The sequence below is a fragment of the Equus caballus genome, chromosome 23, assembly GCF_041296265.1.
Source record: "Equus caballus isolate H_3958 breed thoroughbred chromosome 23, TB-T2T, whole genome shotgun sequence".
Lineage (NCBI taxonomy): Eukaryota > Metazoa > Chordata > Mammalia > Perissodactyla > Equidae > Equus > Equus caballus.
The window spans coordinates 47,222,181-47,231,616 of record NC_091706.1 but is presented as its reverse complement, the minus strand read 5'-3'; the positions used below and the strand labels follow the sequence as shown (position 1 = coordinate 47,231,616).

The following is a 9,436-nucleotide window of genomic DNA, read 5'->3' as shown; positions in this document are numbered from 1 at the left end:
TTTTTCAGACCCCATTAGATGAGGCCCTGTGGGTGGTACCAACTGGTCAATATGCAGAGTTGGTCATAGCTCAACAATCTGTATTTTTTTGAAGAAGAAGAAGAAAATAAGGTGCAGGCCTTAGGCTTCTGGCCCTCTCCCAGACCAGGTTTGCACACTCCTGAAGTCTGAGCTGAATTCTGCCATCTCTCCAGTAACACTTAATTGTTTTTAATTATCCCTCCACTGAAGCTGAACCATCCCTCATCCAGGTCACAGCACAGAACACGGCTCATGAGTTTTACGAGCCACCTTGTGTATCCCAACCATGTGTGCAGCCACCTTTCCCAACTGTGAGCAATCCATCAGGCAGATACTTCTGCCCCTGATAGAGTCTGGATGCTCAGAGCAGGAGTGGGCTGTTCTTGGTACCAGTGTGTTGACTACCATTGCACCAGGAAGCTGGGCTAAGGCTTGAATTTCCCAACTCAAGATTGCACACGAGTTGAACTTTGAAAGGGTCTTCCTTTTATTCGCCTAAGAAGGTCATCCCACTTGACAAAACTAGAGGAGATTGAGATTCCCTAAGCCCAGTTCTTCCTCTGCTAAGCTCTGAGTCCTCATTCTGAATTTCTGGGGAGATCTCAGGTACCAGGCATGAGTCTTCTTCTGAACTCTGTAAATACTTGTAGAATAAATAAAAAGCCCAATATTTATGAGTGGGTTGCATAGCGAGGGTCCTTATTTATAAGTGGATTTGGAGAAACCTATAAGATCCAAAACGTATTTCCTACTAGCCCTGCTGAGCCTCTGAGATATCCTCATTCATTCCTCAGTCTTTATGAGTAAAGCTTGGAGAAGACAGGTGGAGGGTTACCAGCCACAGGAGCTAAAAGGCGTAATTCTGAGATTTTGACTTTTGTACTTTAATCTTCTGGATTGACCATGAGGCACCCAGGAATATGCAGGTGTCATCTGGAAAGGAAACTAGGCAAAGACAGAACTGATGGACGCACCTCCCCTCAAATAAGCTGATTAGATTAGATAGTTGGCTCACATAGACCCAGATAAGAATATCACTTCAAGGGGGGTAGAGTATCATAGATGTGAAGCAAGATGGCTTTTGGAGGGCCCTGAATGAATGCATTTTTATTGTTCTAATCTAGTATTTACATAATATTCACTGCTATTGTTTGCAAGTGATACTGCTTTTCATTCAATAGTGATGAAAAGTTTCCATTAAAAATGCATATATTTAAGTTAAAAAAGGGCGAATCAGTAAAAGAAAAATGTTAAGTAAATAATGTCGTCAGTGATAACTGGAAATGTCAAAGTCATGAAAGATGGTATATACGTGATAGAATTTTGGGAAACATTGGGATGGAAGATGGGGAGCTTTGAACAAGAAGGAAGCCCTGGGGAGGTGTGGGTGGTAGGGCAGCCAGTGGAGGGTGTGGGGTGGGAATGAAGAGCAGCAGAGAGGTATCTACACCTGCCATCACAAGGGCGGCCAAGGGAGGCCCCAGGAGACTGATGTCTGCCAGCGTGTTCTCCTCTCATAGAGTAGCATTGGCTTCACAGGGGAGGGGAGCCTGGTGAGGCAGGCCTGGTGTGATGAGAGAAAGCCCCACTCTCCTTGACACCCAGCTCATAGAGAAGATGTCTGCACCAGCCCTGATGGCACAGGCCCCAGGATTCTTCCAGCTGACGGTTTTGGCACCCTTTCCTCCACTTCACCGTCACTTGTCCTTTTTCATTTCCACCAGAGGCAGAGAGAGTCCTCAAGGCCTTGAGTACTTCAGATAAACTGATTTTGACACTGAAATTGCTCTTTGCTCAGCAGTGAATGTCCTCATCCGCTGGAAATAAGGCTCATTCTAACTTGCCCGTTTTGTCCTTCCAAATGTCACAGGGAAGAAGGAGGGGACTTGGCAGAAGAATGTATCTAGTTTTCACAGCAGCATCCCCAAGCCGTGGTTCCTCTGCCTGTACGAGCCATGGGAGTGTCCTCTGTCTTCGACTCCACATGCATCTGTGGGAGTGAGTGGGTGAGGCTGTGGGGATGGGTGCGGGTGTGGGTGTGTGTTTGTGTAAAGGGTGAAAAAGAATCTTTGCTGGAATAAAGAAAGGAATGCAACAGGGATCAGTTAGACAGCCAAACGGAGGGAGCGGGGGGAAGGGAGGCCTCCAGCCAACTCCCTTCCAAACTAGTAAATGCGAACTGCAGCAGGAGGCTGACCTTTTACTGTAACCGATGTCAGCTGCAAGTTGTAACCTCATGCCATTAATTATAAGCCAGGATACCTCTGGCGGGCTCTCCTATTGGCCTTGTTCTCCCGCTTTCTCCCTCCCCACCAGTTCCCTCCTCATCCGCACCCCACAGAAAGGCTCAGGTTGCAGGCTGCACTCGGAGATGAAATGCTTTTTAAAATAATGGGTCTTATAAAGCCAGAGTCCATGCTATGCATTTAGGTTTTTTGCAAAAGGGGTTTTCTTGTTTTGGAGACTGAGATGGTCTAAGAAGGCCCCCCCTTTTTTTTTTTAAGTTTAGTGAAAACTTAGACAAACAGGATCCATAACAAAAAAAGTAAAACATTTATCAACTGAGTGTGGAATGTAATAAAGCATCCCTTTTTCTCCTTTTGGAAAAAGTTTGCAAGCATTTTGTTGCGTGATTGGGAGCCTAGAAAAAAATATATAAACATAGACCTGAAAAATTAATGTAATCCAGAGCATTCTGTGCACAAGACAGGAAAGAAACTTGGGTAATAAGTGCGAGAAGAACTTTAAAATTCTGGGCCCTTCTTTCTGTTCCATTTCTTGTGAGACTTTATTGATAAATCAATATTCACTTTGAGAATCTTTGGTTTTCAATTCAATGGAAAGAATGAAAAACTAGAGATATTTTATGCAGATAGTGCTGGCTTCATGGGCATGTGACATGAGCAGTTGTACATGGTCCTGTGCTTAGAAGAGCCTTGCACTTGGTTTAATGCTCTGCTGTCACCATCTTGACGGGCTTAAGCAAGGGGCTCTAAGTTTTCATTTTATACGTCATGCAGCCGTTCCTGTATGGGGGCATTGGAGGGTAAAGAATATGAAAGGTAGGTGGAGCCAATACCAAACTTTGATAAGTTGATGTCTCCTGGGCCAATATTATTTCTGGAAATAGTTCTAACTTTGAATGAAATAAATATATGCTGAGGCTTGTCTTCCCCTTAAAAGCTAAAGTTGTGCAATTATCTCAGCAATTTTTGTTACTCTAAATAATTAACCCGTAGTGCGATTTTCCATAGTTTGTTTTGTTTTCTTGGTCCAAAGCCTTTTAATATTTTCCTATTTTAGTTCATCAGATCATTCATTACACAAACATTTGATATGATCAGAGTGCTATTTTAAAATTCCATGGAGGTAGCAAAGATGAAAACATAGCCACGCCCTCAAGTAGGTTTCTCTCTATGGAGAATGAAACATTAAAAAACAACAAAACAAAAAACACATAACAAAGCTTGAAAAAAAATGCATTAATTGAGATACAACAAAGTGTTTTAGGAGAGCCAAGGAAGGAAAAATAATTCTGATTGGGAGGATGAGGGAAGGTAATGAAGATCCATCTGTCCATCTATCTGTCCCTCCATCTATCCATCCAATTTCAACTTACAGAGGAGAGACCAAAGGATATTCTGGGAGAGAACAATGACTAAAAGAGGTGGCGATGGGAGAACAATTGGCTTAAGTAACAATGGCTCAAGCAAAGTGACTAGTGTTTGAGATACAGACAGGTGGGAGATGATGTTGGAAAGAAGGCTGAGGCCAACTGTGGTGTGGGTAGTTGTTTAGTGGCAAGTGCTAATGGAGGGGAGGAATGCTCATATAGGTCAGCTAGCTTTATACAGGAAGAAAATGTGCCGTAGAAACCATAACTCGAGCGTTACCGGGTAATTGAGACTATGAGCCAAAGGGACCACGCAGAGAAAGTGGAAGTCCTGATACAGAGTTACAGTACATTCCCTAAGAGTGGGGGTCAGTCCTCAGTGTAGTCCTCCTGGGAAGAGGAGAAGGAAGAACGTCATGGTTCCTTTGTAGTCTTAATATGATGTTCAGTTTGGGACTTTTCCACAGGTGAACAAAACTTGGGAAATGTCCTTCAACATCTCCGCCGTTGGTCAGCTGTTTTTCTGTGTCTTGGAAATAACGTTCCACCTTCCATCTGAGTGGTCATGACAGGAATATGTAAAAAACATAAGAAAATGCTTACAGTTGGAAAAATAGCAGTGTACGAACTGCATATACAATGTTTAATTTTGTATATAAAAATAGATAGATGGATGGAGACATGGATGGATTTACGCTGGTATGAAACATACCAACATTTTAACAGCAACATTATCTTTGCAGGCTGAGATTATGGGTGATTTTTACTTTTTAAAAATGTTTAAAATTTGTAGAAAAAGAATGCATGCTGCTGTGGGTGGATTAAAATCCCCGTTTTTTTTTTTTTTTTCATGGATGTGTATAGCATTAAACCCATCCTCAAAATGAATTATTACTTCAAGTATTTTATGATGATGCAAAGTGTCCATTCTGAATCTTCAGTGTCATGTGGTGCACTGGGAGTGGGATTCTGTTTCTTAGGAAGACCAATAGGTACGATGTTGAGAATCTGATATTGCTTGACCTAGTGTAGGGATGTGCCCAGAATTGGGATTTTTGGGGGGACATTATTTGTCCTACCTTTAGTTTCAGGAAAATAATTCACAGAGTCCACATTGACAGTAGGATTTCAGGTTGTAAAAATCTCCTTTGAAATTTTGGATTCAGAATTGACTACTGCCCCAGGATTACTTGGAAAAGAATCTGAAGAGTTCTGTTTTTCTTATGAAACGTATTCAGAGAGATGAATTACTTTTCCATGCCATGAACTCAAGTAAAAAGTGAGATGCAATATCAGCGATGGCGTGACTGCTCTTTTGGGGATGTCCCACTTGACCGACTCAGATAATTTCCTGTGTTGTGTCCTGGGCCAAAAAACTATTGAAAGGATATGATTTCAAGAATGCAAGTATCTTCTGTAGGAATGTTAACTACTGACATATATATTCAGCATGCTTATATATAGATTTGAATTTCACTCAGGTTCACTTACTGAGATCTTGATATTTTAAATTGTATTATTTTAATAAGTTTCTAGTTCCTAACTTGTGGTATCTAGTTGATTAATTACGTTGATAAATGTATATATATTGCAGTGAGCCATATGATACTGTGGGTAAACTTTTGAAAAATTCTTTAGCTGACTTTGACATAATAATCGTGAATTGTTTACGTTCTGTCCCATTTGCTTTGTTTTCTCTATATATTTATACATATTTTTATATTTTCTGAATTTTTTGAGTAAATTGGGGACATTGTGCCTTCTTACCTCTAAATACTACTGTTTGTATTTCTTAGGAACAAGGACGTTCTCTTACGTAGACACAGTAACCATGATAAATTCAGAAAATATAACAGATACAATGCTATTAGTTAATTCACAGTCCAAATTCATATGTTGTCAATTGGCTCAATAACATCCTTTATAACATTTTTTTTCCTGGCCTTGAATCCATCGCAGAGTCATACTCTATTTATATCTCTGTAGTCTACTTTAATTTGGAATGGTTATTTAGCCTTTCTTTGTCTCTCTTGACCTTGTCATTTTTTAGAGTTTAGGCCAGTTGCTTTGTAGAACGACTCTCAATTTGGGTGTGTCTGATGTTTCCTTATGATTAGATTCAGGTTGTGCTTTTTGTAAGAAATACACAGAAGAACATTTTGTCCTTCTCAGTGCATCGTATCGGTAGGCAGATGATGTCAGTTTGTCCTAGTGTTGGTGATGTTAGTGTCCATCATTGATTAAGGTTCTATCTACTAAGTTTCTCCACACTAAAATTACCATTTTATCCTTTATAATGAAAGAATTTGTGTGAGAGAGACTTTGAGACTGTGTGCATATCTTGGTCCTCATCAAACTTTCACCCATCCATTTCCTAACCCTGTCATTCTGCATTCCTTTATTAATTAGTATTGTACTGTAAGGAAGAGGGTTTTCCTTCTCCTCTATTTATTTCTTTATTCACTCATTTATTTATATAAGTATGTATTTGATAAGTTTTGATCTTTAAAATGACAATTTTATGTAGTTTAACCTGAAACTTATGTGCTATGCTTTTAGGATTGGAGGTGTACCATGCATGCATCTTTACATCCAATTATATTTGCAGTAATTACAAAATATGTATATTTTTCATCAATAAGTTTAAAATTATTGCATTTTCTCCCTCACCTGGTGACTATAAGTCTTAGGCAACAATTTTGCTTATCAGTATAGAAATCTCTACCCACTCCTCTTCCCCACAGTAACACATTTCCCTCAGCCTGTGTTGAAACAGCTGCAAGATGGGCCCTCAGTTTAACCTGGTCTATATTGAAGGCAGGATGAGTTGTGGACGTCTATGAACATGTCTTTCCTACTCATTCAAACATTTTGTTTTCATAAAGTCTCTGTTCTGTTTTTAAAACTTAAAGTCAATAACCATGATTTTAGGGAGGAGAGAAATAACTTGAACTCATCTAGTAATAAATGCGGAATATAGACTTCTTCAGTCAGTTTACCCACAGATTTATGGTAGACAGTTTTCATTTTTTTATATGAGAGTAGAAAAAATAGAGTACTATACATAATCGTTCAGAAGAATTGTCACCAAATTGAATGAATTTGTTTTAAGTTCCATGTACCTTTTGTTCTCATTTCTCCAATCTCAGTTGTTTAAGATTTCAGAAGAATATAAAACACTTTGTGAGGATCCTGCATGTGATCTTGAAAGAGCTTTCTTCAGAGTTACATCTCTTTGAGAGTGGGATTTATGTATTTAGAGGAAGAAAACAAAGTCGAGGCAGTTCGACATGTTTTAGCTGATTTCTTAGGGAACACATCTTTGAAAGGTAAGCCTTGAATAACAGTATCACTTTCCTATGAAAATATCTGCGATGATCTAGCTAGAAAAGTTTCACAGACAAGGGAGGCTGTGGTGAATATCTTGAGCAGAAGAATGAAGCAAAAGTGGGGGCAGAGAATTGGGAGAGCTGAGAGGAGGAGGAACAGGGGGTCCTCATGGATGGCAGGAGGTGGTACTGACTGACTGCTTGTGGGAACCTTACCCTAAACCGAAATGCTATGCAAGTCTATTAAAATTTTCAGTGGGGCACTAATTCTGTTTAAAGAGACTGGCCAAAATTAGACACTCTAGGACCTCTGAGCCTCAGTTTCTACAACTGTAAAATGGAGAAAATATCTATTTACAGAGTTATTGTCAAAACTATCTACCTGCTACCTATTAGGCACTCAAAGTCATTCCCTTCAGCCACCCACTGTCCGTCCATCACCTAGATGAGTTTTCTGACTCACTGCATTTCCTGACATGGCTGATGTCTTGGCTCTACAAACACACATATTTGTTGGTCCAGTTATTGCTTGCCCTGGCTGAAGGTGGTTTGCATGGGAAGCAGTGACTTGTGTCAGGGAAGAAATTTTGAGAGGACAACCGTGGCAGTAGGTGGGAAAATGGAGGAGCAGCCTGGGAGATTTGGTAGTGATTTGGCAGCAACTCCACAAATGCGGAAAATTCCATTGTTGGATATGTCCTTGGAAGATTGAAAGATTCTTTGTCAGCTCGTTTGCAACGGTAGAATGGGAAGAAAAGGACACAGAAAGGTAGTGTGCTGTATGATAGAGGAAAAGTCTTAGCATTGCTGGAGGGAGTTATTGGAGGCAATAAACTAAAGAACAGAATCAAGGCAGAGGAACAGAGATGGAAACACCTTGGAGAAGAAAGCTTAAATGCTGGAAGTTAAATATATACCAGTTTAACTGCTCAAGCTAGTCCTTGTTGAATTCTAGCTAACAGCAGCTATTTTAGGGTTAAGAGGCATTTTATTTAAATATCCACATTTTCTGGACATCAAACTTTTCTATGCAAGGTACGAGGCTTCAGTCTCAACATGACAAATGGAGCCAATCTCATCTATCAGATTAGATTTTTTTGTTAACCTTTTATATGGCACAGGAATGTATTTTACAAAAAAAATTTGCATCTGATTGTCTGATTTTACAAGAAATTGAAATTTAAAGAAATTTTCCTATAGTGAAAAAAGATTGTCCAACTTGTAAGACTTTTTGATCCATTTTTTAAATTGAGAAAGTGAGCTGTATTGGGAAAAGACTAAATCTGTCTTGAGAGCCAGGAGGGCTAGAGTTTAGTCCTTGGGCTGTTACTAATTAGCTGTGGAATCGTGAATGTTCTCTCTTTTGTAAAATGAGGGTGATGACTACAATGTTGAAGACCCTGTCAGATTTGATAGTGGAAGATCCCGTGTCTGTGCTCCACCTCAGTGAGGACCCACAGACAAATGCGATAATCATACTAATACTGGGAGTAAGCCATCTAGAGGGCTCTGCTCTCTTTGATATCTTCTGATCAACTTGGACTTTCCATTTTTTCTGGAACAATGTTTGGGGTAAAACAATTATTCTCGAGGCAGTCTTATTTTCTTCTTCAAGTGAATTTATGATTGTAATAGACATTATCAAACATCTGAAAAATACATTGTTCAAAGTTTAGACGTAACACACAATCACAGACTCATTGGTTCATTCATACCCTTTCTTCATACTCTGTTTAAATGCCTTCGGGAAATTGGGGAATTTCATCAGAATGAGTTAGAAATGGGTTTACTAATTTATAGCTGCTCTAAACATGTGGTTTAAGGCAGATACTTTGTTTTGATTGTATATTTATAATAAATATGTTACTAAATGTAAAAATCAGAATCCCAGATAGGAAAGATTTTATGTCTTGCTTTCCAATTGATTTTTGAACAAACGATATAAAATATCAACACTGAAAATCAATGAATCCTCAAAAAGTCTGTGTTTAGAGATTATCATTTATGGATACGCACTCAGCATTGTCGTTTCTTGTGTCATTACACTACTTTTTAAAACTATCTCTTTTGCATTAAATATATTTAACATTATGGATTCAAAATGATAATGAACTAAATAAATCAACTGCATTCTCCTTTTGCTTTTGAATATGATTTTTATTTTCCCAATATTAATCTTTCTTCCTTCTAGACGATTATTTAATGTTGCGTAATGTGAAATGAACTAGTTAGGAGATTCAAAGACTTGAGTTCTATTTGGACTCTGCTCTATGTCTTCAAGTAACTCATTTAAACTCGGACTGTCAGCTCTCTTATCTCCAAAATGGTGTGATGGAATAAGATGATATGTATCGTTCCTTCTCCTTTGACTTCTATGATTTTATTAGTCTTTGGCTATAGGCAAATTGAATAGAGTTTCGTACTCAATAAGGCAATTTAATCAATATAAAAGGCAATCTGGATAATTTATCTC

The 9,436-nt window shown here is 38.9% G+C and overlaps 1 long non-coding RNA gene across 1 annotated transcript in view; it reads left to right on the top strand.

The window, feature by feature from the left end:
- The first annotated feature begins 1,909 nt into the window (after positions 1 to 1,909).
- LOC111770175 (uncharacterized) overlaps positions 1,910 to 9,436 on the top strand; it is a 354,326-nt gene continuing 346,799 nt past the window's right edge. The window contains exon 1 of the long non-coding RNA XR_011431571.1: positions 1,910 to 2,027. This is a non-coding gene — a long non-coding RNA (uncharacterized lncRNA). The remainder of the gene's footprint in view (positions 2,028 to 9,436) is intronic.